Source organism: Gekko japonicus, unplaced genomic scaffold (assembly GCF_001447785.1).
Source record: "Gekko japonicus isolate JY-2015 unplaced genomic scaffold, Gekko_japonicus_V1.1 scaffold1583, whole genome shotgun sequence".
Taxonomy (NCBI): Eukaryota; Metazoa; Chordata; class Lepidosauria; order Squamata; family Gekkonidae; genus Gekko; species Gekko japonicus.
Window position 1 is genome coordinate 165,974 of NW_015167096.1, and position 10,118 is coordinate 176,091.

General features: G+C 46.0%; 1 protein-coding gene across 1 annotated transcript in view; it reads right to left on the reverse strand.

Annotated features, from left to right (window-relative positions):
* The window catches only part of LOC107111864 (dynein light chain roadblock-type 2), a 139,537-nt gene extending 137,540 nt beyond the window's left edge, over nucleotides 1–1,997 (reverse strand). Inside the window, exon 1 of the mRNA XM_015412911.1 lies at nucleotides 1,907–1,997. The gene's annotated coding sequence lies outside the window, so the exon portion shown is untranslated. The remainder of the gene's footprint in view (nucleotides 1–1,906) is intronic.
* Between the last annotated feature and the right edge of the window lie 8,121 nt (nucleotides 1,998–10,118).

Here is a 10,118-nt window from a genome sequence, read left to right on the forward strand (position 1 = left end):
TTTGTGGTATGTGGTTTTATCCCCTCATCTGTTCAGTCCAACAAAATTAAATGAAGGCCAGTTGAAATTGTGTTTCATTGTGGATCAGGTTGCTAGGGATGAATGACTATTGCCCCCCCCCCCCTTTTTGTACTGTTTACCGACATCGTATGACTGTTATGTGTAGTTTGCATGGGATTGATTTTGGCATCATTTGTACATATATAAATATTGTGCTAATTTATTGGTGCACAAATGATGCTGAACAGTGTGTATGTTTTATATGAAGAGAAAATGTTAAGGAAAATCACAGGTCCACTTTCTATGAAGAAGTGAATATTAAATGGGAATAGTTGGCTTGAAGCAGCAAGCTTGAGAATTTCAAAATAACCTCTATTGGTTTGCTTCGTCTAGCCACCCTGGTTCATATCATCAGGGTGTATTCCAGAGGTCCTCAGCCTTATTGATCCCATTGTGTATTTTTGGAATTTTGAGAATGGGTAGTGGAGATCAGTCACAAAATGGCTGCTGTGGGATTCTGGGGCCATTCACAAAATGCTGGATGGTTGCAAACCAAGCATCCTCCTTTGAGGGAACCTGCTGCTTCCTAATGGCCATTCCTGCAGACCCAAAGGTGATGCCTCCTGAGTTCCAGTAATGTGGAAGAAAACCAGGACTGGTCCTTTACTTTGGTGAAGAAGCAAGAGAGCACCAGGACTTTATGGGAGCCATGGAGCTGCTGGACCTCTGTGTCACTTTGTTCTCTCTTCCTCGTGACATTTAGGCACAATGTCTGATCTGACATCATTGTGCTATACATTACCACACCCTTATGGTAAAGAATGATGTCAAGTGGCAACATACAGCTCAATGACTTGTCATGTCACATATTGGGTTAGATTTATGACACCATGATTTCTTCTAATTTTGCCTACTGGGGAGATATTAGGAAGACTTAAAAAAAAGGTTAATGAGCAGATGTTCAAATTTCAGCCTGAATTGATATTTATATGTATATACAAATATTTATGCATATAATTGAAATATAATAATTAATGTGATTTGGTGATGGTGGAGTGTCATCAAATCACAGCCAGCTTGGTGACCCCATAGGGTTTTCAAGGCAAGAGATGTTCAGAGATGATTTACCATTGCCTGGCTCTGTGTCGTGACCCTGGACTTCCATGGTGGTCTCCCATCCAAGTATGAACCAGGGCTGACCTGGTCAGCTTCCAAGATCTGATGAGATAGAGCTATCCTGGATTGTCCGGGTCAGGGCACAATGCTGATTTACTGACACACAGATAATGGTGCATACATGTTCAGGGGAAGAATTTAGTGTAAAGAGACAGAAAAAAAAACCCTATGTGAAATGGGGGCTACAGTGTGGAGGAGAGTTAATTGAGATTAAGAGGAAAAGCTAGTAGAATCCAACTCTTTGATTTGCACAAAGTCTACGCTTTGGGCTCAAAGTACCTTCATGAAAAAAAGCCATGTGAAATAAGGACTGCAATGAGGAGGAGAGTGAGTGAGATTAAAAGTTAATTGGCGCCAACCCTTTGATTGATACAAGGGCTAACCTGGGGCCCCAAGGACCTGCCTGAAAAAAGGTTATTTGAACTGGGAGTTGCAGGGAGGAAAGGAAGTGAGACTAAGCTGGTTGGATCCAGCCCTTTGATTTGCACGAAGGAGATGCAAAATTAAAACAGGGGTTTAGGGATTGAAAGAGCTTGTGTGAGCAATTGATGCACTTTGGTACTAACTTCCAAACTCTGGGCAGCTGTGCTGCAGGATTCATTCTACTGCTAAATCCCCAAACCAAGAAACAAAGTGCCTTCCTCTGAAAAGCCCAGAAAACTGTGTGCCAGAATGGGACTCCCTTTCTGGAAAGCCATAAAGCAACAAGAGTTTGTCTGCAAAAACTTACACTTTGATGTGTGTTCCGATCACCTAGTTAGCCGCTCATCTCCCCTTGCACAGCTTGACTTTAACTAATCCCTCTGCGGAGTTTTCCAGTGACATGCCTAGCTTGTCTGCCGTAGCCAGTCAGACTTTGACATGGCGTGTACTTGATCTGGGGCTGGTAGTTTCATTGCAGACATGGCTCATGCAAATGGGTCTGGCAGCTGAGAAAGTACAGGCAGGAAGAAAAGTGCACAAGCAGGGATTCTTGGTTTCTCTCTTCAAACCAGATCTATCACACGGCTCCCGCTGGCTGTTTGAAGAGTCAGAGAAGCCAAAGAGAATTTCATTGCATTCATTGAAGGAGGGGGCCTGTGGTCACAGGAAAAATCCATAAGATTTGCCTGGGTGTACCCCTGTGATAGCACTGAATGTACAAATGGAGGCTTTCCAGATTTTAATGTGGTGTCTTTATATGAGATCATACATGATATTATTTTGATTTTCTTAGGCTGTAAGCATTGCAACTGATATTTTTTTTTGTAAGCTTCCTATATCTCCTTTTTCAGCCTTGGCCTCGAAGAATGTATTTATATTTACCTCTAACAATGTCTTCTGCTACTTTTAAATACTATGTTGGTTCTATTTTTCCCCCCTTCAACAATACAGTGGTATCGGTATCTTTTTGTCTGAAACTGAGGAGCATGAAGTCAAGAATTGTCCTGCTGGTTGACAAGGGTGATTAGTTGAGAGAATCAGAATTTTTCATTTAGTGTTTCCATGGCTGCGGTCACACGGAGCATTAGGCACGCTAGAGGGACGGAAGATAGGCGGATTTTCCGGGCGCGATCTCACCACCACATCTGGGAAGTGTCGAGCTCCCGTGGCGAACCCAAGGCTTCCTGCGGAAGATGCACGGTAAAAAGCTAGTACCTCGGAGGTACTAGTTTTCTGAAACCGCGGGGCAAGGGCGGGCGTCTGATCACGTTTCTGGTGGTATTTCCGGTGCCCGCCCATGTCCCCTCGCAAAAAGGTGTTTTTTTTCCAAAGTCTCCACGGATGCGCACAAGCACCCAAGGGAGCATGCGCACATTTGAGTTAAAAAACCCCCAACCCCATTTGCCCCGCGCCCCGCTTCTTTGCCGCACCGCAGGACTGTGGAGTGATCGGCACCTCCCCCCTACCACGGGACCTCCACGGTAGGTCTGCTCGGGGCAAACAGCCACGCTCCCCCCCCCACATTTTCCTGCCCGTGTGCCCACAGCCACGTTTGTTTTAGAACTCCTACTCGTTCTCCATAGACAGGCATTCATCATGATCATGAATCTACAGATGGGAAGTATGACAGCCGCATGATCAGCACACTCATAGGATGTGGACTGTACCACATTATATTGCAGCGAAGGGGGAAGAATGACCTATTTAATATTTTGCCTCTCTGGATATAGAAAACTAACTTACTGAGGACCAGGCTAGCCAGGCTAAAATAATTCTTTTTTCTGAGGAAAAATCTTTGTGGGAATTGTTTATACATGTAATCCCTTCCCCCCTGCTGTCTGATGGGGCATTCCAAGAAATTGAATGCTGATCATAGAATTTGACTGTGAGGCACCAAGAAACAAGGTCAGTTTCCAAGATGTGTGTGGCACATGGATGGCATGGTAGAACATGTTACATCAGCCCTAGCTATAGCTCTGCTACCCAAGAAATTTCATGGCTGAGTAGACCTTCGAACCCAGACCTTCATGGACCAAGGCAAGCATTCTATCCAGCACTACACACTCGCCTATTTTTTTCGGCCTATCTTTTTGTTCCTGCTCACAGGGACAAGTAATAATTTTGCTGAATGACTGTATTTTAATATTCTTCAAAGGGATGAATTATTGTGGATTTCACATTTTTAAAAAAAGTTATCACAATAGTCTTTGACTCACTAACAATGAATCATGAGCTGTATGTTCTACTCATTTTCTCTCTTTTTGTGTGTGGCAAGCCTACATTGTATCCCTCACAGTTTAAAGTGGGAGAGTCTAGATAGAGGCTTACCACTACAGCTGCCAGCCTCCAGGTGGGACCAGGGGACCCCCTGGAATTACAGCTCATCTTCAGACTAGAGAGATCAGTTCCCCTGGAGAAAATGGATGCTTTGGAGGGTGGACTCGATGGCACTGTTCCCACTGAAGTCTCTGTCCTCCCCAGGCTCCATCCCCAAATCTCCAGGAGCTTCCCAACCTGGATCTGGCAACTCTCCCTGCCGGTGGCTGGGGGTGAGGTGGGGGGAGAGACCTAGCAACCCTGCTTAACATTTTATCTTCTATATGTTGTCGAAGGTTTTCACGGCCGGAGTTCGTTAGTTGTTGTAGATTTTCCGGGTTGTGTGAGCGTGGTCTTGGCATTGTAGAACCTGACGTTTCGCCAGTAGCTGTGACTGGCATCCTCAGAGGTATAACACAGAAAGATGGAGTACTCTCTGTGTCAAGGTGAGAAGAAGACACAGAGAATACTCCATCTTTCTGTGTTATACCTCTGAGGATGCCAGTCACAGCTACTGGCGAAACGTCAGGTTCTACAATGCCAAGACCTTGGCCATACAACCTGGAAAATCTACAGCAACTTTATCTTCTGCTTTTGAGAAGTAGGCTCTAATTGCTACCTTGCAAATATGGGAGAAACTGGTGAGTTTTGGCCTGAGCTCTGTCCATTTTTTGAACCATTCACAGAAATCAGAAATCTAATACCAGACTTGCAGGGACAATTTCTTCCTTCCATGGCAGTCCCCTACAGTGTTGTATCTGTGTGTGTGTGGGGGGGGGGGCTGAAATGACTTGTGAGAGGAATCAGTGACAAAAATCCCCCCTCACCTGCAGAAAGTGTAGGCAGGATCCAAACCCATATAGATTACATAAAAGCTGTACATCATATATGCACAATGAAATGAATCTACAAAACTTGCAGCCAGAGGTCATTTCGGGGGGGATTGCGGGGGATCGCAGTTCCCCCAGGTGAGGTACAGGGGGCAGGGCACATGACGAAGCCCCGCCCCTGCTTCCGGCCGCCCCGCTTCCAGCCCTCATTCAGCCAGGAGGAGGCAGGAGAAGAGGGAGGGTAAGTTGCTTCCTCCCTGCCTCTCCCCACCCCTGCCTGCCTGGGGCCAGGGAGGGCCGTTGCGGGGCTTCCTTGCACTCCCACCGGCCTTGCAGGTCCACCACCGGGCCCCTCACGGGGCTTGGCAGTGGAGCTGCAAGGCCGGCAGCGGCGGCCGGGACCGTTGGGGGCGGGGTGTGTGGCCTTATGACACACTTCCGGTGATGTCAGGGGGTGTGGCATATGCTAATGAGTTATGCTAATGAGTTCCCCTAGCTCTTTTTCTATGAAACGACCCCTGCTTGCAGCAGAAAACATAGAATTAAAACTGTGGTCAAAAGTGTAAGACACAGCCTTGACCTGGATAGCCCAGGCAAGCCCAATCTCGTCAGATACTCAGAAGCTAAGCAGAGCAAATACTTGGATGGGAGACCTATTTGAAATATCAGGGAATAACAGGGCCGGTGATGCAGAGGCAGGTTATCAAGCCACCTCTCTGAAATGTCCTAGCCCTTCTAGGGGTCGCCAGAAGTCACCATAACTTCCAGGCTTGCAAGCAAACACACACACAATACTCACCAAAAAAAAATTGTAAGAAACAAAATGGGGACAGTTTTTCCTTTGTGGGCTAAATGTTTCGAATGGACTTGTGCACTAAGAAAATTAGAAGTAGGGTGATTACGGCCGGTTTGTGGAATTGCCACAATGCAATAAAAATAATTGGTTTCAAATAATGATCTTTGATTTGGTACCAAAGTATCTTAATTATCACTGTAGGTGTTCTTTTCTTCTATCCCTCCCCCCTCCCCCTAATCAGTAGTTAATTTAAGTGCAACTGAATTGAGACAGCGACTTCATATTCAGATAATTATCTGGGCCTAACCTCAACCCCAGGATGGCATTTAGATTTTATGTCCCTCTTACAAATGATTGCACACTTCAGTTACCAGATGGAATAATCTAAGCAAGGAATTAGAAAGGACAATGGGTTGTTCTTATACAGCCTGGATACCCCTTGTGTCATTGAGTATATAAAACTCTATAAAAGTAAGGGGGAAAAATCGATGGAAGTAGGCCATACTGGTATACTTGGTGGGCTCTGTTGTGGTGGGCTGATTGCATAAGGTATTATGTGTGAAAGTTTGGGTTCTCTTGAAGAGGTATGCTCAACAGGGCATGAGCCCAAGACTCACTCCCCATAGCTGCTCCATGAATTAACCTGCCAGAGTTAACCAGCCTTGCAATTTGGGGCAGAGGAAGAATCAACACCTCCTGATCTGGATGAAGACAGGACATTAAAAAGTTGTCTATCTGCATGTTTACTCATAAGTAAACCCCTTTAAATCCAGTGGGTCTTAAATCTGAAGAAATGCATTTACAATTGTAGCCTCAAGTGTTAATCCGTTCATCCTGTACCTTTCATGGTACAGGAATCATTTCGGGTATATCGGAAAGGGATAAGCTAAATAAACACCCCTTGCACGTCAGTACACAATAAAGTTGTTTTGGGCTTCCTAAATATCTTTAACATCTTTTTTTTTTTGGTGAGGAAAACCTAAATATTACTTTGCCAAGATGAAAGCATGAAATATGTAGTAATGGATTTCCAGATTCCTTTTCTATGCAACTGAATATTTGCCAAACTGAATCTTTGCTCAGCTCTACAGCAGATTTTAGACATCAATGGGCTCTGCTACATTTAGAGGTTTCCCTGGGTTTCACAAATGTAATTTTCCAGTTAGAAGGGAAGGTGGCATGATATAGCTCATTCTTGTGAGATCTCAGAAGCCAAGCAGGGTCCGTACTTGGAAGAGAAGCCACCAAGGAAGACTCTGCAGAGGAAGGCAATGGCAAACTGCTTCTCACTTGCCTTGGAAACCCCTTGCTGGGGTCACCATAAGCTAGCTGTGACTTGATGGCAGTTTACACACAGAAACATACTCTTTTAATCTGAAAGTTCCTATTTCAGCCCTGGTTTCATGTGTTGGTCTGCTATAGCCAAAATAACAAAGAGGCTTATGATACCCTAAAGACTAGCACATTGTGCCAAAAGCTTTCATAAGACAGGGCTTGCTTCATCAGGCACATGAAGTGTCACATCCAGTTGGCAGGGTGATCAGTACCTAAAGCTACAAACAGCAGAAGGATAGGAATGTATTACAAACAGTGGTTAGAAGGCCGCAAAAGAAATTTCAAGTTTTTAGTACACCATTTGATTTGATTTTACATTGCCAGTTCATGAACCATTGGGAGTAGACTGCACCTTCTCTGAATGGATTGTGCTCTCTTGACCAGATCTGCTGTTCATTTGTTCTCTGCTGTAATTAGGGTTGCCAAGTTGAAATATCTCCTTACTGGGGGACTCCCACACCGCGGCTGGAGTGGAAGTGATGTGACGACCCGGAAGTGACGTGACATGACGACCCGGAAGTGACATGATGCCGCCGGGCACACTGAGGGCGGGGCCACGACCATCCGAGGGGAAACCCGCCCCCAGCATGCCCGGCTTGGTCGCGTCACTTCCGGGTGACGCGCACGTCGGGGTGGGGTTCCCCCTGGGGCCCGATCCGCTGGCGGCGGGGAACAGGCCTCTGGGGCGGGGGTTTCCTCGCCCCCCGGGGGGACTTGGGAAGCCTAGCTGTAATGTAACACACCTTGTCTGGGGAAACAGGGCCTTCTGAACTTTATTTCTAATAATCCCCCCCACCCTTTTTCTTCTTGTGGCTTAAGTTGAAACCTTGACTATCAGTACTTCAGTACAAAACTTGACCCTTCCCCAACTGCTGTCCTTTTCATCACTGCCTCATCTTAAAAAACAAAACAACCCCCCCCCCCAAGCACTTATCTTCTCCAGAAGTATGGAAGGGATCCACTATTGGATTTTCCCTCAGTGCCCCCCCATTTCTTTCCCTTTTTTGTGGAGTTTTATCTAGGTGGCAGGGGGCACCCTCCTCCTATGATGGCGTGTGGCAGGAGTGGCGGTGGCAGTGGCGGAGCAGTTGGCGACCCAGTGACGTTGGGCGGCGACTGAGGCCGGATGGAGGCGGAGCTGTGGTGGCGTGGCGGCGTGACGACGCAGCACGGCGGAGCCTGAAGGGACGAAAGCCGGAGCTGCGGTTGGTGCGCCGGAGGAATCCATCAGAAGCCCACCAGAAGAAGTCGTCAACCCATCCTAGGGCGCCAGGAATAACATCTGAAGTCTGCCTGAATACACTAACAGAACACGCAACCTGGGTGCTGGTAGGCGGTCCCGCCCCCCATACAAAATTGTGGCCCTAGGTAGGAATTAAAAAGTATATGTAAACCGCTCAGAGACCCTTCGGGGTCAAGAGCGGTATATAAATTGAAAGTAAATAAATAAATAAATAAAATCTATGTGCTCATGCAACATGGTAAGATAAGTAGGAGTTGAAAGCTACAGCAAACCACATACAAACTAAACATGGATGTACAAAATGGATTACCAGAGAATTCCTAGTATATTTGTGAAGGGCCGGTTCAAGGTATTTGGTTGTCTTGAGCAAGGAATACACATTCCCATCCTGGGCCCAGGCAAAGCTCTTCCTGTCCATTGGGGCCATCTTCATTGTGCTCCCCTAAGTTGTGGCTTGGGCAGCTTTGCCAGAAAACCAGCCTAGCATATTTGTTCCATTTCAGAAACAATAGGCTTCTCTATTACCCAGGCTCTCTGGAGAATTCCTTGCCCCAGCCCTAATCTTCTGCTGTTGAAAAATTGAGGAGCAATGCTCTAGGAATTTCTCCATGTCTCTGTGGTCTTTACCATAGAGAGTAGGGTAAATTCCTACTGAATCACCTGGAAGTTACATCACATCTTTTCTAAACTCCACCCTTCGCAGGCACTGCTTCTAAAACTTTTTGACATTTGCCTAGGCAGTGCTGGGGACTCTAGAAACAAGTTCTGGTAATTTGAAACTCTGGGAAGAAAATGAATTTTATAAACATCTTGACTTGGGATTGGATACTAAAAAGGTCTTTCCCAAAAATGTCATAAGGCTGGACTTTCTTAATTGTGTATTATTCAAAAACATTTTTGCACGATGAAGGACTCTAGGAGCACAAAGTCTGGATGTTTGCAGATGTTCCTTGACACCATACAGACACAATCCCTTAGCAGTGAATTACTGAAACCAATCCTGAACTTGAGCTGAACACCCCCCCCCCTCAGTTTTCTCTTCTTGTTTGTATGCGAGCAACAGTCAACCTTGTATGGTAGAGCAGTAAACAAGACGTATGCATCTTTTTACCTCTTTTGTAGCCCCGCAGGATAACAGCAGTGAAGCTCTCAGGACACGCGCAGCCGCTGAACAAGTCAAAGAGTATTTTAAATACCAGAACACGAAGCTTTTCAGAAAGAGATGACAGAAGCATATGTTAGGGGGTGCCCTGGGAATTCCATAAAACATCAATGGAAACCAGGTTTGAATATATTTTGTACCGCTCATTTTATTGACAGGCTGTCCTAACTGAGCAAGGGGGGGGGGGAGACATAAAACCATAAACCACAACAGCAAACCAAAATAAATTGCTGCCAGGCTACTAGGTCAATACTAGTCTCACGATGGTCTGCTAATACACATTAGATTCCTGTAAGGACAACGAAGGGCAATCTAATTCAGAGTGGGGTCAGTTCCCACAAGCAATTTATCCTACAGGCAAGTAGCCACAGCTGGCCTTACCCACAGGGCTATTTTTGGGCAGGAACGCACAGGAACGGAGTTCCGGCTGGCTCCCAAGTTGGCCACCCCCAGCAGGAACTCATTAGCATAATAGGCCACACCCAACAGCAGAAACTCATTAGGATTGGCTACATTAGGGGTGTGTGGCCTAACATGCAAAGGAGTTCCAGCTACAAAAAAGCCCTGGGTTTTGACAACAAACAAGGTAAACAGAATAACAAGCAAAAGGTGCGTGTGGCTGGATAACCACACTTCTGGTAACATGGGGGTGTGTCCTAATGTGCTAATGAGCTGTGCCGGCAGGGGCGTGGCCTAATATGCTAATGAATTTCTGGTGTTGGGTGTGGCCTATTATGCTAATGAGTTCCTGCTGGGTTTTTTCTACAAAAAGAGCCCTGCTTACCCATATATGTGCCCTCAAACACATGAAGAAATGTGTGATCCAGGATGTACTCA